Source organism: Camponotus vicinus, unplaced genomic scaffold (genome assembly GCF_025532165.1).
Source record: "Camponotus vicinus isolate PSW18456_S1 unplaced genomic scaffold, iyCamVici1.0 SCAF_7, whole genome shotgun sequence".
NCBI classification, from domain to species: Eukaryota; Metazoa; Arthropoda; class Insecta; order Hymenoptera; family Formicidae; genus Camponotus; species Camponotus vicinus.
Window position 1 is genome coordinate 9,727,118 of NW_028141979.1, and position 27,402 is coordinate 9,754,519.

The following is a 27,402-nucleotide window of genomic DNA, read 5'->3' on the forward strand; positions in this document are numbered from 1 at the left end:
ATGGACTATATGTTTACTAACATGTTATTTTCAAGATCAATCTGTTCCTTAAGTAAGAAATGTATTAAAGACATACAAACACTGAACGGAAATCAAATATCATCAAATATTTGAAATTTTGATAATGTAGCGGATTGTATCAAACATTCGAACAAAATTCTAAAAACAATTATGTTAATATTTTTATAACACATCTTTTTGAATAAAATGTTAATTTTTTATTATTTGTTGTTTATTCGTTCGTTACACATTCAAATTAACATATCCTACTGGCTCTAGATATTCATTATAAAAAATATTTTAAAAACATAACACAGGTAATATTATACGTTTTTAAGATAGATAATTTTATAGCTTAGATAATGAGACATTATTTTATATAGCTTAGATAATTTTCTAGCAATAATATAAAATTAATTACACAATAATTTTATAATGTCAAAATGAAATTTAGCTTATAAATTTTACACTTTCTATATGTCAAAATGGTCGAAACATGTTATTACAGCTTTTCAATCGTAAATGTCTTCATTTCTATTAACTGTAATGTATGAAAAAGATAAAATTAATATTTACAATAAAATGAGTTAGTCGATTTGAAAATTAAGGAAAATCTTTTATAAAATAGAAAGTCTTTTATAAAATAAAAGCGTTACCTGTTATTCCACACAATTTTGTATGGACATTTAAAGAAAGAAAGATAAATATTTTATTATACATTTAATGCCTTACCCTACTAGTTGAAATAGCTAGGTTTAATATCAGATTTACCACCAAAAGCATTCAATCGCGAACTTATCGCTTCAAAAGACTATCATGAACTGATGGCTCTGTCGGCATACCTGACAGTATATAGAATGTACGTAGTGTTATATAAATAACGTCTTGATTATACATAGCATAGGATATCTTACATATTGACAGAAGTCAATAAGTATAAACTTGTTTATGTTTTTTATTCCATTTTCGTATGAAGCTTTTATTTATAAAGACAATTTTTCTAAGAAAATATTCGCGAGAGAGAATTAATTGAAGAATTATAATCGCGCTTATACTTGCATGTATTGGCCGATCTTTTTTAATTAATGTCTCGAAATATTACGTGGTGGTTTTCAAAATGATATGGGATTTTTTAGTTCAGTTTAGCGATATTTATTTTACTTTGTTGCGAGATACTGGAAACACCCTGTATATGTATGTATCTGTGTAAAATAAACACATGTAAATATATAAATCACATGTAAATATATATCAACATCTGTGTATTAAATTTACAGAATAATACAGAAAATATAATATGTAATATAACATAATATTAAAAATATTAATACATAATATTCATAATATGAATTATATTGTAATGTAATATAATAATTTTATACAATATTATACAATATAATATTTTAATACTATATTATGCAGTACAATATTTTTAATATTATATTGTACAATTAATATTATATTGATAAAATACAATTAAACAATTATTAATTTTTATATGACATTAGTGAATAATTAAGTATATACATTTATAAATATTATCACAATCATTTATTCTATAATTTTAATTTTTAAATAGTTAATGTCTTAGAAATTTAATTATTCAATTGTTGAATAAGGATCGAAAATATTTTGTCTGTTTTTCTACTTCCGACCAGCGTGTTCCCATCTTCTGTTCAATATCGGTAATTGAAATGATTGAACTTTTGAGCCCTTTTTTTTACAAATTCCTTTATCTAAAATGGATTACTTTAATAATTATTATCAATAAATAATTTCGTATTTAATAATTGTACTGTCACACATACAGAGTATCATTATGAACAGAACTATAGAAAAATGTTATATAAAATATAGAAATCTGATTCATTTAAAATTTACCTCATCCAACTGTTCCTTAGAATACGCATTGTTAATTATAACAATTAATGTCACAATCTCATTGACTCACCTATCAAGAATAAAACAATATTATAACTAATTCGTACAATAAATCTTCACATCTATGTGTATCATATCTTTATTAAATAATATCGTCACCTGTGTATTATTGTTTCGTAATTACTTAATAAACTTGTAAGCATGTACTTAGTATTCCTCTCAAGAACAGAAAGGAAAATATTAGCAGTTAAGGCATAAGCTCGCTTTATCCATTCAAATTGAATATCAGATACATTATACCAAGATTTAAATATAATATCTGATATTTTTGTTTCTAAATAATTCATTATAATTTCAGAATTTTTACTATAAGCCAAACATTCTAATATTTTATCATTTCCTTTCATGTAATCATTAAAAACTTTATTCCATGTATCACGATCTGCCGTTTTCAAACCATTGCAATATGTCCACCTCTTCCATCCAGGCAAAAGTCTACAGAAGACAGTCCAGAAGAGAAATAAAAATCTTCTAATCGAAATTGTGTTAATAGTTTCTTTAGTATTTTATAAATAATTTTTTTTTGATATAAGTGATAACTAATTTCTCAAACATATGTAGAATATAAAAAATATCCTTATAATAAGATCGAATATTTTTAATATTATGAAAAGAATTACTTGTTTTTTTCAGGATTTTCTAGGTGCCATTTCAAATGAGTCCTAGATTTTACTTCGCAACGATTTTCATTTATAATACATTCCCACTTTGCGAGTTCTTGTTTTAAACATTTAGTATGATCGTCGATGTGACTTTTGTTAAACAGATTCCAGTTACTAAATCTAAGTTTCTGCTTAAAATCAAACTTTAGCACTCCCTAAAATTTAATAACTATCATTATATTTAGTTTATTCATTATTTACAAGAACAGATATAATGTACGCGCAAATAAACGTTTTTACTAAATAATTTTCTTTCATATTTCTTTAATATTTATGTGACTTCGTAGCATCAATATCATAATAAGTAGAGTTATCAATTTCCTATTTGTGTGAATAATTGTGTATATATTTTATCATCTAAATAGGAATGGATTTTATATCAATTAATGAATTTTTAACACACCTATCGATATATAAAGTGTTTCATAAAATTGTGCTAACGTTCGTGAGTGGGTAGAACGCAATTAACTAAACAGAAAGATTCTTTACCATTCTACAATTTTCGTAATAATTATTGAAATATTAATTAAAAATGTAAATAAGCGCGCGTTCCATGAGACTGTATCGTAGGATATGCGCGATAGGTGTGCCAGCGGCGAATTGCAATGTAGCATAGCAAAGAAAAAACAAGAGTCGAGGCACGCGCGATCAAGCTTTGCGAGACACTTTATATATATATTTTAGTCTGTGCATATTGATGTATCGATTGATGTATCGATTTTGATATATGATTTTTATTATCTTAATTATTATTTTCTTAATTTAAATCTGTGCTGTATCAAATATAGATTTTAAGTGTTTTAAACTTTAAATATCAATTTCTTTTATAAAACAGCATTTACAAGTGGATTATTATATATTAAATTATTATGTATTGTATAATGTAAAAAAATTATTTTAAAATTATATAAGTCAATTTCTCTGCGAAATGTTTGTATATTTCTAACATCGTAAACATTCGAATACTACGAAAGAAAATTAATATAAGAAAGATAATTGTGTTATATACTGTGTTCTATAATTTCCTAAAACTAATTAAATATTAATTACACAATTGATCAACAATTATCATGTAAATACTAATGTATTATTATTATAGAAAAATAACTTGATGAAATATTTAAAATTTATGTGATTATATTAAATATATAAAATATATAACAAATATGTAACATAAGCGCCTTTTGAATTTAAATTTCTGAATTTTGGTAAAAAAAAAATTAAATAATAATGTATAATTAACTTTTTCTGTTTAACTCACTATATATATCTATTTTTAAAAGAATTCATTATTATGATATGAAATCGTTGTATTATAAAATAGATAATTGATGTAATGGATAATTTTTTTATAAAAAAATATAATTATATCTATATATATACCTTAAATTCAGGATAAAAATTTAAGAATGAAAAGATGTTCGACAAAAATTCAAATGCTTTGAGCATAGGATATCATGCTATATAATCTCTTTCCTGTGCCAAATAAGAAGCAAGTTTCCAAAATACGGAGAATTCAAGTTTCTTCTCTATCGCAAAATGAAAAGCATCATTGATGATTTGCGCTCGATTGAGAACATGTATATTACCATATTTTTCAGAATTTAAGTATTGTGCAATTTTTCGCCAGTTCGCAATATCATAACTGACGCGATAGTATCCTGTTATAAAATAAATTACTTTTGTCGATTATTAAATACTTTGAAATGATATATATTAATTAAACATATTTCGAGATGTTAAAGATATTTCGATATTAAATATATTATTATTATTAGAGAAGTTTGCATCTTCCGTTTCTTATTATTTAACATGAAGGCTGTATCAGTAATTCTATATATGACAGCAAGAAATGAAAATTTCAAATATATTGTTAAAATTTCAATATTCTTGCAATATCTTTTGTTATATCTTATATTATACAGGGTGACCCATTTTAACTTAGGCAGCCAAATAACTCGAAAAATAAGCAAGATAGAGAAAAATGTTTTAGACAAAAGTTGTATGGTTTCGAGGGGGCCATAAGATGGTATCATTGGTTTGACCTTGAAGAGTCATTTGAAGGTCACGTGAAGGTCACTTCAATTTTTTTAAATGGAACATCCTATATATTTTTGTACATTCTTGTAGCTCATCTCGAGAGCTTACCAAAACACTATAATTAAGTACATTTTCGTTAAGTACTTTTTGAGTTATGATGCTTGAAATAATTTCTTAATTTTACATAAACCGTAAAATATCTTGTAAAATATTCATTTTTCGATTACCTTACCTTAATAGTTTTATGTACAAAATAATGAGAGGAATCAATTGGTGTAAAGAAAACACATAGTTGTTTCGAAGAAAAAATATGTAATTTGCAATTAACAATTCCATATTTTTTCTTAAAAACAACTATGTGTTTTCTTTACACCAATTGATTCCTCTCATTATTTTGTACATAAAAGTATTAAGGTAAGATAATCGAAAAATGAATATTTTACAAGATATTTTACGGTTTATGTAAAATTAAGAAATTATTTCAAGCATCATAACTCAAAAAGTACTTAACGGAAAGGTACTTAATTATAGTGTTTTGGAAAGCTCTCGAAATAAGCTACAAGAATGTACAAAAATATATAGGGTATTCCATTTAAAAAAATTGAAGTGACCTTCACGTGACCTTCAAATGACTCTTCAAGGTCAAACCAATGATACCATCTTATGGCCCCCTCGAAACCATACAACTTTTGTCTAAAACATTTTTCTCTATCTTGCTTATTTTTCGAGTTATTTGGCTGCCTAAGTTAAAATGGGTCACCCTGTATACAGGGTGTCCTAGACCACCCGTACACCCCTTTTCTTTCAAAAACTAAGCATTTTAGAGAAAAACGTTTTCGACAAAAATTGTATGGTTTTGAGGGGAACATAAGATGTTGTCATTGGTTTGACCTTGGATGGCATCGTTAAGGTGAGGTCAAGGACACCTTTAATTTCTTAAATGGAACCACCTATTTTTTATTGCATATTTTTATAGCTTATGTCGAGAGCTTTCCAAAACACTATAATAAAGTATTTTTTCATGAAGTACTTTTCGAGTTATAAGGCTTGAAATAATTTCTTAATTTTACATAAACCATAAAATACCTAGTAAAATATTCATTTTTCGATTATCTTACCTTAATACTTTTGTGTACAAAATAATGAGAGGAATCGATTGGTGTAAAGAAAACACATAATTGTTTCGAAAAAAAAAATGTAATTGTTAATTGCAAATTAAATTTTTTTTTTCGAAACAATTTTGTGTTTTCTTTACACCAGAAAGAGTGTACCAGAACATGCTTCGCAGGCTGCAATGCTTGCATCGAAGTTGGTGGTCGTCATTATGAGCAATTATTGTAGTCATCTGTTTTGACATTGCTAAACATTTTTGTAGTGTAATGTAATCAAATAAAGTTATTATGAGAATTATTCTTAATACTGAACATACCAACAGTTCCAGTCTGCAACTCGCAAACGGTGTGTTTTTGGAAATGAGTTCCTTATTAAAAGTTGATTTATTTTAAACCCTCTGCATACCCTACAAGTTTGTAACAGATATTCATTAACACCATGTGTCTATATATATATACAGGGTGTAACTGAAAAAGCGTCCACGGAGCAAATAGCGTTATTTCTGATTAAAAATCGAGTCGAAAAGTCCTGAACCATTTTTTTCTATAATGCTGGATAAAGCGGTAATTATTGAGTAAAGTTACGCCAATAAGCACCGACCTTTAGCCTCATTGTCGAAATTTTTTTTAAGGAAACGCTTTTGACGGAAGAAATATGATTTTTAATGCAAATTAAAGATTTTCACATTATTACGACGCATAAGAATATTGCACGATAGCGGCATAACATAGCGCTGAAACGGCGGAGCGCTCACGCACACTACCAGGCGCGCGGCTCATTGACGTGCGCCTGTCTAAAGGTCGGTGCTTATTTACTTAATAATTACAGCTTTATTAAGCATTATAGAAAAAAATAGTTCGGGACTTTTCGACTCGATTTTTAATCAGGAATAACGCTGTTTGCTCCGTGGGCGATTTTTCAGTTACACCCTGTACACACACACACACACACACACACACACACACACACACACACACACACACACACACACACACACACACACACACACACACACACACACACACATGTACGCGCGCGCGCGCGCGCGTATGTATGTATAATAATTGAACAATTCTGACAATTTGGATATGCAATTTAGTGCAAACATAAAATGTGGCTTCGACTACAATATCATAATTATACAAATATATGTATTTTCATATTGAAATATATGTATACTTGAAATTATATACGATATAATTGTATTCTTGAATATATATACTTGAAATTATATACAATATAATTGTAAATTTATTATATAATAATTAGGCAATATAGATGTAGATTTATTATTTAGTATTTACCAGTTTGTTGTAAATTGAAAATAATCCATTGATTATTCTCAAAAAAGTAAAATTCAATTTTTGAATGCCGTGGTGTTAACAAACTATTTGTCCAAGTTATGGTAAAATTGGGATTCGACTCCGTAGCATAAGTAAGAGGTATATAATATTGTTTTTCATCTAATTTGTTGTAAAATTGTACCGATACAGTTACATGATAAGTAGAGTAATCTCGCGTCACCTCCAACACGGAAGGATACTTCTGCAATCCACGAATTTATCATATCTTTTATATTAAAATCATACTTAAAATTCAATTCAATCATCTTAGATCTCATAGCGTTCCATAAATGATCGGCAGTTGTTGCTTCAGGCATACTAAGTCTATAAGATTTAACATCATAATAATTTTAACACTATACTAAAAATGATAAATTAATAATAAGAAAAAAGATCATAATTTACACATAACTTATTTTCGTATTTTAATCTATAATGTAACTTCTACAGAGATAGAAATTTATGAACTTTAATATAATTGTGTATATATATATATATATATATATATATATATATATTCTTATTAATATATATTAATATATATTTATTAGTAATTATGTCAGAATTTGTCGTGACTGAACAAATAATAATTTTAATTTTTATATTACAAAGATTTTAGAGTGTTTATATTCTATGTTTGTAAAACTACATTCTCCAAATCATTCAATTTAAATTATTTGTTATTTTGAAAATATGAATATCTATTATATATTTATTAAGAAAAAAGTTGAAATTCAATCTTAACAAAAATTCATAAACGTGAAATAGCAATATAAATTTAAGCTTTTAAATATCTATGTCTTTTAAACATTAAAAAACTGGAAATTTATTATTAAATCTATTTTATACTTTGATTTTTCTTCCTTTTCCTCTATGATGTATATTATTACATTACAATACATTATACTTACTGATTATCCAAATATTTGATGAATCCCTTTGAAAATATATGAAGTGGTAATGTTCGTTCTAACATGCGCCATATAATGGATCCTATAATGTTTGAAAGAAAAGGATTTTAGTATATTTAAAATGTCTTTACTGCAATGCGCAATAAAGGTTTGTGAATATATATGTAATTAATAAAATTAAATATATCACACCCAAAGTTTGTGTTATTAAATCTAATTAAGCAGCTATAAAAGATTGATAAATACAATTCAACGAAAAAATTTGTAATAATAGATAAATAGTGAATGATTAAAAATTTGTTAAAAGTAATAAATTAGAAAATTATAAGGAATCAGTTAATTTTATATTTTATTATGATTTTTGAATCTTAGATAAACATGTATAGTTATTGTTACGTCCGGTGGACTCCACGATTCTTTTCTTTCCTCGAAACGATTTCGTGGAAGAAAGAAATCAAGGATCCACTTTTATTTGGAATGTAAAGCGATTCTTCTTAGGAATAAAGATAACGCGTAGAAGAACGCAACCTAACCCGCGTGTATCGCCATTAAACTTTAACAAATCTAATTCAGAGAATGGCCAGTCGAGATAGCGCTAACGGAACTCTAAATAAATTCGTGAATTATAAGACGAAAAGTTGTTATAAGAAACTCCAACTGTCCCGTATCTATTGGTACGGCTTTATGTTCGAAGCCTCTCTATCTAAAGAATTTTTAAAATAAAGATCTGGTTCTCGGGAAGATTGTCAAAATCTAATCATACAGCAATATTCTTGAAATTGATAGTGCACGTGCGCTCGTTCGACAGGCCACCCTCAAGCGTTCTCCGAATCGTTAAATCATCAAGAACGATAAGCTAATCAACTTACTCCCACTCTTTACTGGATGGAGCTAAGTCTCGAGCCAAAGGGCTTAACCAATAAAAATCTTAAGAAACGCCTCTCCTCCCAAAAATCAGCCTCTTTGTCCTTAAGAAGGGAGTATTAAAATTATTACAAGATTCCCACCATCCAGTAAGGAGGAGGAGTAATAACTTTAAAATGCAAGCGCAAGGCGCGACGCGCGCTATTAACACTACAGTTAACAGTACGCTAATTCTTCCAACGAGTAGCAGCAATTGACAGTTCAGTTCACAGTTCAAGATTCAGTCATTCAATTTTAAAATTATATAGCCTCGGGGATCCTTTTTTCTTGCATTATGCAATTGAGTTATTAATCTGTTTTATATCACAGTGAAAATGATTTTGTTAACATTTAATTGTGCATCGTGTGAATTTTCTGATGAATATCTCCATTACCCAGCTCTTCATGTTATAAACCTCCGACCTCAGCCATTGCAATTTTATCAACGCACTCATTTTTATGATGCCAACGAGTTGTGAGTAAAATTGAGTAATTTTTATTTTCTCCCTTTCCCATATCTTACTATCTCACAATTTAAAATCTATGTCTGACAAATAAATTTAAACGGTTTAATAACCATTAAATTTTACTAATTACTATCAATCAATCAATCCTTGTCTCATCGCTCCTCCAGTCTCATTCCTTGTTCTTCCTAATTCGCATGGAATCTCCGTAAGGCGATTCACGAACAATTCCTTATTTCTCTTTATTAGCTCTTTCTGATTTGTTTACCGAGAATTTATATTGTTTTCTATCTTTATATCTCGTTTCAGCCCTTCTTTATATATATCTTTTCATTTCTACTTTTTCTTTACTCCCTTTCGTATTCTTTTAATTTCCCATCCTTATATTATTATTTTTATTATTATCTTTTATTTTCTCTTTATATTATTTTCCTTTGAATTATCATTACTTTTGGGAGAAACCGTTGAAATAGATGAATAATTTTCGAACTTAGACTTGGCGAATCTCTTATCTTAATTTTATTATTGTATTTTAATTTAGACCTGTGTTTCAGCGAATTTAGAAAATTTTAATTCTAACTATAACACATATGCGCAAGCGACGAATTCTATACTTCTCCTAATGAGTAAGCGTTATTCATATTTTTATTACACATTCACTTTTTATTTTGTTTTATTTCTTATATTATATTAATTATATGTATATTGTATTAACCAGTCAGAATTTAATTCTTAACTTAAATTCTTCCCTGTATATTCTGACTGATGACTTCCGAACGATTGTAACACCCGCGAGCATATATACATACACATACAGATACCCACTCACGCATACCTACAACTGCTAAGATGTATTTTTCTTTCATTATTTTTTTTTATATATAATATATGTATTTTTAATTTAATGTATAATTTAATTATTTAAACCGTTCTCTTCCCTAAATCCTGAGATCGCACTAGGTCCCATCCCGCGTAACAAGGATTAAATTCCTTTATCGAAAAGGGGCCACCGAACGAATAGGCTTAAAAACGCAGCGTTAAAGAGACCTTCGGTCGCTGACCTGTGTCAGGCCCTTCACATTCGTTCGACCCGATCCATACACACGCCCGAATAAAGTGTGTCACGGGGTAAGTAAGTTGCGTCCTTCCATACGGCCTATCCATTCCAGGATCTGGACGTAACATTGGCAATGAGAAAAAAATAATAAAAGACATAAAAAACGGCTACGACAAACGCCGCATAATTTTATGCTAGATAAGTAGAAAAAAATTAGAATGCGATCCATCCAGTGGTTCTCGAGATATTTGATTATCGTTTTTGAAAACACAGTTTCGAGAAAAACGCATTTAAAGTTGTAAGTATACTTTTAAACAATATATCAGTGATTTTTTTGAGTTACATGGAATCATTTACTTTAGAGCCATATAGTGAGTCCTCTGCAGACATGTGGCAGCCTGTATTAATTCAAGTTTGGCTTGTCTACGACGTAATCTTGCCTCCTTCGTTATGTCTTGAACGGTACGTTCCACTCTTATTATTCGCGAATTATCTGCTGAAGCATATTGATGCGCATTGCTTGCATGAATTAATTTACAATAGTGGTTTTAAATTTTAAATCCGAATCCGCGTGTACTTTTTGCTTTGAATGTTATATCATCATCACAATGTTTACTTTTCACACACTTAGATATTGCCGTGAAATAAAGTTTAATATCCTGTATCCAATATTTATCTCTTCTAGCACTAACACATTACTAGCGTTTTTTTAACATTTAGCAAAAAGAAAACGAGTGCAGATGCTATGGCGCTTGCCAGGTAAACATTCACCCGCCAATCGTGAAGTCGAGCGCCTACCTGTTAAAAACGCTATCTTTCTTATTTTTTTAAATTTCGTCTTGAAACTTTAAGGAAATATTCTTAAGATATTATACTATTATACAGGGTTTACCAAAAGTGTGGAAACCCCTTAATATTTAGAAAAATACGCATTTAAAAAAAAAATGTTTCATACAAAAGTTATAGGGTTTTATGTGGCGCATTACACAGCAACATTATTATGACCTCGAATAGCGTTGTCAAGGTTATGTGAAGATCACCTCCAACTTTTTAAACGGGACACCCTATATGCTTTTGCATATTCTTGTAGCTTATCTCGAGAGCTTTCCAAACTACTATAATTAAGTTAGTTTTCATTAAGTACTTTCCGAGTTATGAGGCTTGAAATCATTTCTTAATTTTACATAAACCATAAAATATCTAGTAAAATATTCATTTTTCGATTATCTTACCTTAATACTTTTATGTACAAAATAATGAGAGGAATCAATTGGTGTAAAGAGAAAACATAGTTGTTTTTAAGAAAAAATATGTAATTTGCAATTAACAATTACATATTTTTTCTTAAAAACAACTGTGTGTTAAAAAGTTGAATGTGACCTTCACATAACCTTGACAACGCTATTTGAGGTCATAATAATGTTGCTGTGTAATGCGCCACATAAAATCCTATAACTTTTGTATGAAACATTTTTTTTTTAAATGTGTATTTTTCGAAATATTAAGGGGTTTCCACACTTTTGGTAAACCCTGTATAAGAAAATGCAGAAATTGAAAAATCGTTTTTTCTGACCCATCTGGGTGTATGTTTTCTTTTAAGTCTTCGAAAATAGTAGCAGTATCGCTTGAATATTAGCTATAATAAATAGACTATTGCATTGACTTTAATTATATATAAATAATAATAATGAATACAATCTTTTTATGTATTAATATACATGTGGATAATTATTGGCTATAATATATTATACACACTCTCACATACCATACACAATATATACTCCTCCAAGCTAGCCTCTCCCTCTTTCTCGCGATACGATAAAAATCTCTTTCATGGCCAGATATAAATCTTAAACGACGTCAATCTGATTCGATCGTCGTAGGCGTCCAGTGCGAGATTAGCAGATAAAACGTTGCATCGTTTCGACGATTAGGATTATCCGCGAGGATTTGGCTTCGTGAACTCAAATACTGATAGCAGAGTATATCGTCGATATTAGTGCAAATGGGAAATTGATACTCGAGTATTGATGATTCCGTCAAGCAGCCTCGAAAGATTTGCCTGAGATTTCCGCATTACGGAAATTGTAACTACAATATAAGCGCGATACAAGTGTAAACTATATTTCTTCAAGTAATAAATATCGCGAGATATTTTTGGTACCATTTTTAGATCGATCACTATTGACATTTCTTCAATAACATATTTATATAATGTGATAGCTTTATAAGATCACATATTTTTTCAAATTCGAGATTTTAATTCTTTAATTCTGTTTCCATTTTGATCAGCATATTTTTATGCATTTTTTACAAGTTAAATAAGTTCAACTTAAATATATTTAAGAATAGATTTGCAACGATTATAATATGATTAATATATTAGTGCGCAATATAAATAAATAATTTAACGTGTTCAACGTGACAATTTGCATGTGTTTTTGTATTACCGCAAAATTTAATCCGAATATAATGCACAATAATACAGTTGTTACGGATGATGATTCGGATGGGAACATATTCGTGATTATTAATATATTAAAATACAGAAATCAGTGAAAAAGGGAGAGCGAGGGCAAAGGGGAGAAAAAGAAATTAAATCTTTTTTACTTTTTTATATTTCAATATTTTAATATATTCCGAAATAAAAAAGAATGCACACGAGAGTTTAAATGTATTTATCTGATCTTATTACTATGCAATAAAGCTGCAAATAAAACAATACTTTAAAAAACTTTCATATTTTCTGTGAAATTTTTTCTATTTAAAAAAGAAGCATCTTTTAAAGTCAAGTTTTCTATATAATTAATATTGTAGTATATGATTAAAATATATACAGGGTGTTTCCATCTCGCAGTAAAGCAAAACCATTAATTAAAAATGATCGGCTAATACGCGAGACTAGAAGAGCGCCGCGAGAAAGATCGTCCCATTGTAACTAAATATTTTGTAATTTATATCTCGAAATTTTACGTGGTTTTTTGCAAAATGATATAGGATTTTTTAGTCCAGTTTAGCGAGATCTACTTATGGTTTTACTTTGTACCGAGATACTGGAAACATCCTGTATATGTACATATCTGTGTAAAATAAACACGCGTAAATATATAATCAATATCTATGCATTAAATTTGTAACACAGAAAAGTAATATAATATAATATGTAATAAAATATAATATTAAAAATATATATAATATTTATAATATGAATTATATTGTAATATAATATAATATTTTCATACAATATTAAACAACACAATATTTTTAATATTATATTGTACAATTAATATTATATTGATAAAATACATATATACAATTATTAATTCCTATATGACATTAGTGAATAATTAAGTATATACATTTATAAATATTATTACAATCATTTATGCTGTATTTTTAATTTCTAAACAGTTAATATCTTAAAGATTTAGTTATTCAATTGTCAAATGAAGGTCGAAAATAATTTATCTGTTTTTCAATCTCCGACCAGCGTGTTTCTATCTTGTATTCAATATTGGGAATGACTGAATTTTTTAAATTCTTTTTTACAAATTTCTTTATCTAAAATGGATTTTTTAAATAAGTATTAGCAATAAATGATTTCGTATTTAATAATTGCACTGTCTCAAATACAGAGTATCATTATGAACAGAATTATAGAAAAATATTATATAAAATATAGAAATTTGATTTATTTAAAATTTACCTCGCCCAACTGTCCCTTAGAATACGCATTGTTAATTATAACAATTAATATTACAATCTCATCGACTTTTCTATAAAAAATAAAACAATATGTTTATAATTAATTCGTACAATAAATCTTCACATCTATATGTGTGGTATATATTTATTAAATAATATTGTTACCCGTGTCTTATTGATTTGTAATTATTTAATAAACTTGTGAGCATATATTTAGTATGCCTCTCAATGACAGAAAGAAAAATATTAGCATTTAAGGCATAAGCTCACTTCGTCAGTCCAAGCTGCTGACCAGATAGATTGAATAGTTCGAATAAAATTTGTGATAATTTTATTTTTAAATAATGGATTATAATTTCAGAATTTTTACTATAAGCAAAACATTCTAATATTTTATCATTTCCTTCCATGTAATCATTAAAAACTTTATTCCATGTATCACGATCTGCCGTTTTCAAACCATTCCAATATGTCCACCTCTTCCATCCAGGCAAAAGTCTACAGAAGACAGTCCAGAAAAGAAATGAAAATCTTCTAATCGAAATTGTATTAATAGTTTCTTTAGTATTTTATAAATAATTTTTTGATAAAAGTGATAACAAATTTCTCAAACATATGCAGAATATAAAAAAATAATCCTAGAAAAAGAATAAAATATTATGAAAAGAAGTACTTGTTTTCTTTAGGATTTGCTAGATGCCATTTCAAATGACGCTTAGACTTTTCTTCGCAAGGATTTTCATTTATAATACACTCCCACTTTGCGAGATCTTGCTTTAAGCATTTAGCATGATCGTTGATGTGACTTTCGTCATACAGATTCCAATAATTAGATCTAAAATTCTGCATAAAATCAAACCTTAGCACTCCCTAAAATTTAATAACTATCATTATATTTAGTTAATTCATTATTTACAAGAACAGATATAATATACGCGCAAATAAACGTTTTTACTAAATAATTTTCTTTCATATTTCTCTAATATTTATGTGACTTCGTAGCATCAATATCATAATAAGTAGATTTACCAATTTCTTATTTGTGTGTGAATAATTGTGTATATATTTTATCATCTAAATAGGTATGGATTTTATATCATTTAATGAATCTTTAACACACATATCGATATATAATGTGTTTCATAAAATTGTGCTAACGTTTTTGAGTGGGTAGAACGCAATAAACCGAACAGAAAGATTCTTTACCATTCTACAATTTTCGTAATAATTATTAAAATATTAATTAAAAATGTGAATAAGCGTGCGTTTCGCGAGACTATATCGTAGGATATGCGCGATAAGTGTGCCAGCGGCGAATGTCGCATAGCAATGAAAAAACAAGAGTCGAGGCACGCTCGATCAAGCTTTACGAGTCACTTTGTACATATATTTTAGCCTGTGCATATTGATGTATCGATTGATGTATCGATTTTGATTATATGATTTTTATTTTCTTAATTATTATTTTCTTAATTTAAATTTGTGACGTATCAAATATAGATTTTAAGTATTTTAAACTTTAAATATCAATTTCTTTTATAAAACAAGCATTTACAAGTGACTATTATATATTATATTAAATTATTATGTGTTGTATAATGTAAAAAAATTATCTTAAAATCATCTTTGCAAAATATTTGTATATTTTTAACATCGTAAACATTCGAATACTACGAAAGAAAATTAATATAAGAAAGATAATTGTGTTAAATACTGTGTTCTATAATTTCCTAAAACTAATTAAATATTAATTACACAATTGATCAACAATTATCATGTAAATACTAATGTATTATTATTATAGAAAAATAACTTGATGAAACATTTAAAATTTATGTGATTGTATTAAATATATAAAATATATAACAAATATGTAACATAAGCGCCTTTTGAATTTAAATTTCTGAATTTTGGTAAAAAAAAAATTAAATAATAATGTATAATTAACTTTTTCTGTTTAACTCACTATATATATCTATTTTTAAAAGAATTCATTATTATGATATGAAATCGTTGTATTATAAAATAGATAATTGATGTAATGGATAATTTTTTTATAAAAAAATATAATTATATCTATATATATACCTTAAATTCAGGATAAAAATTTAAGAATGAAAAGATGTTCGACAAAAATTCAAATGCTTTGAGCCTAGGATACCATGTTATATAATTTCTTTCCTGTGCCAAATAAGAGGCGAGTTCCCAAAATACGGAGAATTCAAGTTTCTTCTCTATCGCAAAATGAAAAACATCATTGATGATTTGCGCTCGATTGAGAACATGTATATTTCAATATTTTTCAGAATTTAAGTATTGTGCAATTTTTCGCCAGTTCGCAATATCATAATTGACGCGATAGTATCTTGTTATAAAATAAATTACTTTTGTCGATTATTAAATACTTTGAAATGATATATATTGATTAAACATATTTCGAGATATTTCATTATTAAATATATTATTATTATTAGAGAAGTTTGCATCTTCTGTTTTTTATTATTTAACATGAAGGCTGTATCAGCAATTCTACATATTACAGCAAGAAATGGAAACTTCAAATATATTGTTAAAATTTCAATACTCTTGCAATATCTTTTGTTATATCTTATATGTATAAGAGTTTTAATACATCTTATGATTATTTTTAATTAAAATTTATGTCATATATGATATATATGATATATTACATACATATATACGTGTGTGTGTGTGTGTGTGTGTGTGTGTGTGTGTGTGTGTGTGTGTGTGTGTGGGTGTGTGTGTGTATGAGTGTCCCATTTTAAAAGTTCCCTCATAACTTCTCAGGATCAACGTTTGAAGGAAAACGACTCGGATAAAAGTTGTAGGGAACAAAGGGTGCTATCTAATAGTGACCTTGGATTCGACATTAAAGGTCATTTCCAAGGACATTTGAAGGTCAACTTCCGTTTTTTAAATGGGAACCCCTATTTTTTATTACTTATTCTTGTAGCTTATTTCGAGAGCTTTCCAAAACACTAATAATTTCTTAATTTTATATAAACCATAAAATATTTAGTAAAATATTCATTTTTCGATTATCTTATCTTAATACTTTTATGTACAAAATAATGAGAGGAATCAATTGGTGTAAAGAAAACATACAGTTGTTTTTAAGAAAAAATATGGAATTGTTAATGGCAAATTACATATTTTTTCTTAAAAACAACTATGTTTTTTCTTTACACCAATTGATTCCTCTCATTATTTTGTACATAAAAGTATTAAGGTAAGATAATCGAAAAATGAATATTTTACTAGATATTTTATGGTTTATATAAAATTAAGAAATTATTTCAAGCCTCATAACTCGAAAAGTACTGAATGAAGAAATACTTTATTATAGTGTTTTGGAAAGCTCTCGATATAAGCTACAAGAATAAGTAATAAAAAGTAGGGGTTCCTATTTAAGAAACGGAAATTGACCTTCAAACGACCTTGAAAATGACCTTTAATGTCGAATCCAAGGTCACTATTAGATAGCCCCCTTTGTTCCCTACAACTTTTATCCGAGTCGTTTTCCTTCAAACGTTGATCTTGAAAAGTTAGGAGGGTGGAACTTTTAAAATGGGACACCCTGTATATATATGCATATGTATGTATATGAATACCTGTTACAAACTTCTAGGGTATGTAGAGGGTTCAAAGTAGACTAACTTTTAATAAGGAACTTATGTCCGGAAACGCACCGTTTGCGAAATACAGACTGGAACTGTTGGTATTAGGAAGATTAGTATTAGGAATAATTCTCATAATATCATTATTTATTTACATTACACTATAAAATTGTTTAGCAATGTCAAAACAGATGGCTACAATAATTGTTCATAATGACAACGAGAAATCCAAATAACGTCTAACATTTTGGAAAGAGTGTACGAGAACATGCTTCGTAGGTGCAATGCTTGCATCGAAGTTGGTGGTCGTCATTATGAGCAATTATTGTAGTCATCTGTTTTGACATTGCTAATCATTTTTGTAATGTAATGTAACCAAATAAAGTTATTATGAGAATTATTCTTATTACTGAACATACCAACATTTCCAGTCTGCAGCTCGCAAACGGTGTGTTTTCGGAAATGAGGTACTTATTAAAAGTTGATTTACTTAAACCCTCTGCATACCCTACAAGTTTGTAACAGATATTCATTAACACCCTGTGTTTATATACAGGGTGTTTGGAAATTCAATCGACAAATTTTCAGAGATTGTCGGGGGCACCATAAGAATCATTTTTTGCAAATGAACCTGGGGTCGGAAACGTGTCATTACATCGCTACGGCATACGGAGTGTTCGAAAGAGTCGGGACCTCGAAATATCACAAAAAATAGAAGTTTTACAAAAAATTGTTTGTTTTTTTTGTTTTTTTTTTTGCCTTCATCGGCTGGATCAGCCACCGATCTTGCCTTCATCGGCTGGATCCATCACAGTTCTTGCCATGGTTGGCTAGATCATCTTCCAATCTGGGAATCGAATTTGTGTTTGGATGTCTTGCCTTCGTTGGCGAGACATCTTACCATGAAAAGCTCGATAACTTCGAAACGGCTTACTTAAAGTTGGTAAAATTAGTGCTTTGAAAAGGTCTCGAGAAGGGCTACAAGAATATGCAATAAAAAGTGGAGGATTCCATTTCAAAAATTCAAAGTGGCCTTGTCGTGACCTTGGCGACGCCATCCAAGGTCAAACACATGGCACCAGTAAATAGACCTTTCTACACCCCCTAACTTTTGTTTGAAACAATATTTTGTAAAACTTCTATTTTTTGTGATATTACGAGGTCCCGACTCTTTCGAACACTCCGTATGCCGTAGCGATGTAATGACACGTTTGCGACCCCAGGTTCATTTGCAAAAAATGATTCTTATGGTGCCCCCGACAATCTCTGAAAATTTGGCGATTGAATTTCCGAACACCCTGTATATATAAATAAACAATAAAGATATAAATTTTTTATTCAATATTTACCAGCTTGTTGTAAATTGAAAATAATCCATTCATCTTTCTCAAAATAGAGTACGATTTTTGAACGCCATAATAAAAAAAATATTTATATATTATTTTTATATCATATACAAAAATAATAAAAACATATATACATATATGTAATGAATATTTTTTAGTATATATTTTTAATAAAAATAATTTATTTATATTTCATGTATATATTTTTATTTAATATATATTAATATATATTTATTAATAATTATGATAGCACGTCGTGACTGAATAAATAATAAATTAATTTTTATATTACAAAGATTTTAGAGTGTTTATATTCTATGTTTGTAAAACTACATTCTCCAAAACATTAAATTTAAATTATTTGTTATTTAGAAAATAGGAATATCTACTATATATTTATTAAGAAAAAAGTTGAAATTCAATCTTAACAAAAATTCATAAATATAAAATAGCTGTATAAATTTAAGCTTTTAAATATGTATGTCTTTTAAATATTAAAAAACTGGAAATGTATTATTAAATCTATTTTATTCTCTTTGATTCTCTTTCCTTTTCCTCTATGATGTATATTATTACATTACAATACATTATACTTACTGATTACCCAAATATTTCATGAATCCCTTTGAAAATATATGAAGTGGTAATGTTCGTATTAACATGCGCCATATAATGGATCCTATAATGTTTGAAAGAGAAAGAATTTAGTATATTTAAAATGTCTTTACTGCAATGCGCAATAAAGGTTTGTGAATATATATGTAATTAATAAAATTAAATATATCACACCCAAAGTTTGTGTAATTAAATCTAAGTAAGCAGCTATAAAAGATTGATAAATACAATTCAACGAAAAAATTTGTAATAACAGATAAATAGTGAATGATTAAAAATTTGTTAAAAATAATAAATTAGACAATTATAAGGAATCAGTTAATTTTATATTTTATTTTGATTTTTTGAAATTTTAGATAAACATGTATAGTTATAATTTAAAAAAGATTACACATTATAAAATTATCCAAAAATTATATAAAAATTTAATTTTAAAGTTAGATATTATTACGTTATTGCAAATATTATGAAAAAATATATTAAATTTTACAAATGAAGGGCCTTGCACGGTTCTTTCTACGGAAATTGAATTTCGAAGAAATTTGAATTTTGATTGAATTTCCTTAATTTTGGAAATAAATAGTTTACGTGAAAACACAATAAAAATTTATAAAATGTCAAAATAAATGTCATAAGGTTGATGAAGTGGTTTCGTCACTACAAGTATTCAAATATCGAAAGGCGTTATTTCAATACTATTAAGGAAAAGTAAATAATATATTAAATAAAATAAATAATATCATATATTAGAATGTCATACACAGTTGATCATTTATATTAATACATTTTACTAATTTATTAACATGGAAAAAATGTGTGTGTAGCAGCATCGCCGCTGTCGTCGCCATAACATGCCATTTGATATTAGATAAAATATAATTAGTTGAAAGTATAGTTATTATATAAGTGTAGGATATTTTGGTGTAAGGATGTAAAATGGAATAGAATACTTTTTAGGGCAAATGACTGTTATTTATTCGTTGGATTACAGGATTAATACGAACAAAGAGATACGCTCGTCTAACGTACGTCTTCGCGCTCTCGCAACGACACAGAGACTACTCGTATCGCGGACCGAAAAATGCTCGGGCGACCTATCTGTTTATACCTAACTCAAGTGCTCGAGTGGTCTATCTGTTTATTTCTAGGAGAATACTCAAGCACTTGAGCAGCCCTACGGATTCACTCTCCTTCATATATATATATATATATATATATATATATATATATATATATATACTATATACTATATATACATACATACATACATACATACATACATATGTATGTATGTATGTATGTATGTATGTATGTATGTATGTATGTTTGTATGTATATATGTATAATAATTGAACAATTCTGACAATTTGGATTATGCAATTTAGTGCAAACATAAAATGGCTTCGACTCCAAACATAATATATGTATATATACATATATATATATATATATATAATAAATATACAAATATATGTATTTATATATTGAAATATATATACTTGAAATTATATACAATATAATTGTAAATTTATTATTATATAATAGACAATATAGATGTAAATTTATTATTCAATATTTACCAGCTTGTTGTAAATTGAAAATAATCCATTGATTTTTCTCAAGAAAGAGGTCAGTTTTTGAATGCTTTGGTGTTAACAAAATACTCGTCCAAGTTATGGCGAAATTGGGATTCGACTCCGTAGTATAACTAACAGGAATACAATATTGTTCCTCATCTAATTTGTTGCGAAATTGTACCGATACGCTTACAACATCAGTAGAATAATTTCGCGTCACCTTCAATACGGAAGGATACCTCTGCATAATCCACGAATTTATCGTATCTTTTATATTAAAATCATACATAAAATTCAATTCAATCATCTTAGATCTCATAGCGTTCCATAAATGATCGGCAGTTGTTGCTTCAGGCTTACTAAGTCTATAAGATTTAACATTATAATAATTTTAACACTATATTAAAATTGATAAATAAATAATAAGAAAAAAGATCATAATTTACACATAATTTATTTTCGTATTTTAATCTATAATGTAACTCTTACAGAGATAGAAATTTATGAATTTTAATATAATTGTATACACACACACACACACGCGCGCGCGTGCGCGCGGAGTATGCAAGGGGGGTGCCTTGGCCCCCCCTTCCCGCAACCACCCCACCGGTAGAGGACGCATTGTGAAAAGTTGAATCACAATGGATGTATGCTGTAAGTTGTAATAAAGCGAAGTCCACCTTGTCTATCAACGGAGCGTTTGCGGGAGGGGGGCCGAAGGCCCCCCCTTGCACCACCCCCGCGCGCGCGCGCGTGTGTGTGTGTGTGAGTGTACACATACATTTGTGATATTTTTTAATTGTATTAAATTGTATTAAAAATTCTATATAAATTTAAATTGTATTAATTAAGTGTATTTAAAATTATTATTTTTTTATATAACAGCTAAAATAGTAGGTTTATGAAAAAAATATAACCTTTTTTGCATATAACCTTTTTTGTAGAGTTTTTCAGCGGCTTTATTTTTTGCTTAAAATTTTTTTTCTCAAATCAATATTTTCGGAGATAAAAAGCATTAAAAATGTGAAATTCTTTTACTAATAACTCTTTAACGAACAGCGAGCGACGGCTAAAACCTCTTGGATGTTACTCAAGGCAATGACCTTGACAACATATGTCAAAGTCAAGGTAATCGAGGCGGGCTCCCTTCATTGAAATATTTACCCATTATACTTACTGATTATCCAAATATTTCCCTTTGAAATGAATCCCTTTGAAAATACATGAAGTGGTAATGTTCGCATTAACATGCGCCATATAATGGATCCTATAATGTTTGAAAGGAAAAGAATTTAGTATATTTAAAATGTCTTTACTGCAATGCGCAATAAAAGTTTGTGAATATATATGTAATTAATAAAATTAAATATATCACACCGAAAGCTTGTGTAATTAAATCTAAGTCAGCAGCTATAAAAGATTGATAAATACATTTCAACGAAAAAATTTGTAATAATAGATAAATAGTGAATGATTAAAAATTTATTAAAAATAATGAATTAGACAATTATAGGGAATCAGTTAATTTTATATAGATAAACATGTATAGTTATAATTTAAAAAAAAATTACACATTATAAAATTATCCAAAAATTATATAAAAATTTAATTTTACAGTTAGATATTATTATGTTATTGCAAATATTATAATAAAATATATTAAATTTTAAAAATGATGGGCCTTGCACAGTTCTTTTATGGAAATTGAAATTCGAAGAAATTTGAATTTTGATTGAATTTGCTGAATTTTGGAAGTAAATAGTTTACGTAGGTAATTATGCATAAAAAGAGCCCACCTTCGCAAAAATGTGTCATTACTTTGACCGGCTAAAACCCTCAGAATGTTAATCAGGGATAACATCTTCACAACATACGTCAATAACACATTTGTGCGAAGCTGGGTCCATTTTATGCATAATTACCATTACGTGAAAACACAATAAAAATTAAAAAAAATGTCAAAATAAATGTGATAAGGTTGAAGTGATTTCGTCGCTACAAGTCAATTTATTCAAATATCGAAATAAGGCATTATTTCAATATTATTAAGGAACAGTAAATAATATATTAAATAAAGTAAATAATATATTAGAATGTGATATACAGTTGATCATTTTTATTAATACATTTTACTAATATATTTACATGGAAAAAATGTGTGTGTAGCAGCATCGCCGTTGTCATCGCCATAACATGCTATTTGATATTTGATAAAATATAATTAGTTGAAAGTATAGTTATTATATAAGTTTCCCCTAAGTCTTCCTCTTCGAATGGAAGAGGGATACAACTTCCCTAATTGCTTTAAAAGACTAGTTTCTCAAAATAATTAAACACATGTTTCATGATTTCTCGTAATTTTTGAACCGTTTCTGAAATATAGTATATGGGAAGTTTATGGACACCCTATATATACATTTATGTACATATTTTCCACGTAAATATAATATCTATATATTAATAAAAGTAATCAACTGTGTGTGATTCTACTCAATAATACATTATTTATTTTCTCTCAGTAGTAATGAAATAACGTTTTATTTCGACATTTGAACGCTTGTAGCGAAGTAATGGCTCTATCAAACGATATCGCGGTTAATGTGACTTTTGATTTGCCACAAACTATTTATTTCCAGAGTTTCTGCAAATTTCACCAAACTTCAAAATTCAATTTCCATAAGAATCGTACAGGGTCTTTTGTTTATAAATGACTTTTCTCATTTTCTATGAAATTAACATTAGAAATTTATAATTATTTAATTGTTTAATTATACAGTGTTTTACGCATACCTTTGATTTGAGAGAGAGAAGACTGTAAATAATTTTCAGGATAACTATTATATTCTATAGTAGAATTTATAACAACATAAGTATTTAGATAGAGTATTTCATGTTGAAATTGAACTACAAACAAATCCATCATCCGAAAATTTGGCAGAGCCTAAAATCAATATAATCATAACTTATCATATATAATCAAAAAGAAAATGTTTTTGGTACATATCAAAATTAGCTTATTATATGATATTGCTAAGAATAAAGTTTGTATGAGTGCTTGTGTGTGTAAATTTTTCTGCGATAATTTTCATACAAAGACATATACATATTTAGTTCTTATTAAATTTCTTTCACCGGATTTCTAGAAACTTTAGAGACTTGGAATCTTATAATTTCTTACATTTAAGAAATAAAACAGAATATTTGCACAAATATTTAACAATTATTTATATTGATAACTATTAATCATTTGACTGCGTATTCAAATAGCGTTAGTAATAAAAATAACCTTGCCGATAATGTATGCTTGATAAAATATATTAAATCCTTCGTTTAAACATGTTTGAGGCCATAAGTAAGTTGGTCTGAACAGATTTCTAATATATTTTTGTACTATCCCACGTGCAATTAAGCGCGCAATTATCGTTTTGTATGCGACAGGATCTAATTCTTCATTATAAGTGATATCTGCTTCTCTAAAAATAATTATAAATACTAATGTGTATGAAAAATTTTGGATATTAATATAATTTCTTATGTAAATGGATTACAATATAATATGTAATTAATTTTAAAATATACCTATATTTTTAACTATATATATTACCGATAAAAAATGAAACCCAAAGTCTGTTCCATATCATTTTGTAAATCCGGGATTACGACATGATCCACTTTGCTCTCAAATGAAACAGAGGTCCGCGCAAGTCCTGTCCTCAAAATATTCCAATTACGAATGTATACACAAGCGGAAGAAATAACAGTTTTCGCAAATTCTACATGCGGTTCCGATTGTGGTCTGAACCATATAGATGAACGAATTGTTTCATCCGAGAGGATGATCTGATGAAAACCCGATACTAGAAATGCTACACTATCTATGGAGATCAAAGGCGTCTTGTGAAAATATGTCCACATCATAATGTCGGATATAAATATAGTAGTTTCTGTCGGCATATTTGACAAAGCTTTGTATTTTGAATGATGCAGTATGAGAATAACAAAAGTACTTCTTAATTCTGGCTTATCCCAATATGGAAATATTTGCTGTTTTTTCGCTTGGATACCTGTTGCGATTAACAACCTGCCGTATTTTAATGATAAACATTAAATAATGAATAATTTTAGATAATTGTAAGCGTAGAATGCACAAATGTACAATTTGTTTTTGATATTTCATATATTCTTCTACTTACTCTATTTCTTCATCTTTGTTTATGTACGGAATTCCGAAAGATTCCCTTACGATATTAATTGAGATTTCATACTCTATGTACAGATAGTACATTCCACGCAACAAGATATCATCGAAATCGAGCACGACAATATTGTTTTTAATAAAATTTCTTGAGTTTGTTTCATAAACCGTACCATTAATTTTCGTTAATGTCGATACTATTATCCTCGCTGAATCCGGTGCATAAAAACTTATGTATTGTTTTGCATAAGAAATATTTAAAGTGATTATGCATTCGCTATGGAGATAATTATTGTGTAATATTAATTGTATGTTATAATGTATCGGAAGTATGTAATCTGATATATTGCTTGATTTGCTATTTAATACACTGCGCACGATTTTCGATTCTTCATCGATTCCTTTGATTTTTGATTCTTCATCATCCACATGACTCGCTTTGCCATCATGTAAAGATATATTATACTAATAGTTAATAATAGTTTTAAGAATGTCATGTTGAATTTCACTCGGATATCTATAAAAAAACGTTTCTTCATTAAGAAAAAAAGTATTTGCAAAGAGTATGCAATAAAATCGATTTTTGTGTGAAAAAACGTTCAAGAGAATTTACAAAACACTTCATAAGAAGATACGATTAATTTAAAGAGAAATTAAAATAATGAAGTTTAATAAATAAAGGAATGATTAGAAAAGATAAATGTACAAATTATTAAAACGACATATGAAATATTTTTTTCGGATTTGAATATTAGGAGACATGAAGCATGTATTTAGATAATTCCAGTAGGACAAGCACAATAAACATAACTCTTATTTATCTCAATTTAGCTATCTTTAAGATTTGTCCTAGTACAATTACATATTTCAATGTATATATATATATATATATATATATGGTGTGACGTTGCCGTCCCGACGCGCGTCCATCCGCCCCGGAAATCTTCACGGGGCGCGAGCCGAGCGGCCGTGCCAGAAAAAGATTGCGAGAGCCGTATCGAAATCTCCGGAGAGACGAGCCATTATCCTTTTTCGCGCTAGTATTAATTATTTTTTTTGTATCATTTTTGTACGTCGGGCAACCCGCCGGAGGGAAACCAGAAGAGGCCCAAGAGGAATCATTACGACAGCCGATACGACAACGCCGGAGGAACAGAGTCGCGGGTGGATTTCGCCCCCTTCAAATAACGGAGGGAAAACAGCCAAGAAACAGCTGTCTTGAGCCGGAGTAACCGGACCGGATCGGCGCCACCCTCCAAGGACGAAGGACGAAGGACGAAGGACCAGCATCCGGAAGACCGCGGATAACAAGGTCACCGAGATTCGGAATTTTAAATTATCGGGGCCGTTACGGCCCCCGATACGGCGTTGTCGCGGGGCGCAGTAATACCTCGCGTGTCGCGGCGCTATTGGCCGCTAATCCGCGCACCCCTGCGCGCAGAATTGACGCCGCTATCGACCCTGGATCGCGAGATCCAGGGACTCACTCTGGTGCGCGCGCTCTCAGCTTGTAGTCGTTCTGCGAAACGTATTTTGTCGTTGTCGTTTTGTGTGTCGCAGGCGAGGTTGTCGAGAGGACGAGACCGAGGATCATCCCCTGTCAACGGGAGCGAGTATCGGTGAGGTTGCCCATCGCTATTTTGTACGCCACGTACGCGATTCCGTCCGCGGACCGGCCGTTCTGTCGCCGTCGCCATTTTCGTGTCTCGTTGTCGCTCGGGCATTGTACCGAGCTCGCGATTTTCGTGTATTTCGGGCGACCGGAGACAAGCGAGGCATCAAGGACGATCGTAACGTAGGCCGTAGCTGATAAGGAACCGTTCGTCTCTCTCCGGAATTCGGGGTGTCGTAAAACGCGTAGTGACCGGCTCTCGTATATCGACCACGTGCGC

At 28.9% G+C, this 27,402-nt stretch overlaps 1 pseudogene; it reads right to left on the reverse strand.

The window, feature by feature from the left end:
- Window positions 1-1,603: 1,603 nt before the first annotated feature.
- Window positions 1,604-26,007, reverse strand: LOC145974052 (aminopeptidase N-like; annotated as a pseudogene).
- Between the last annotated feature and the right edge of the window lie 1,395 nt (window positions 26,008-27,402).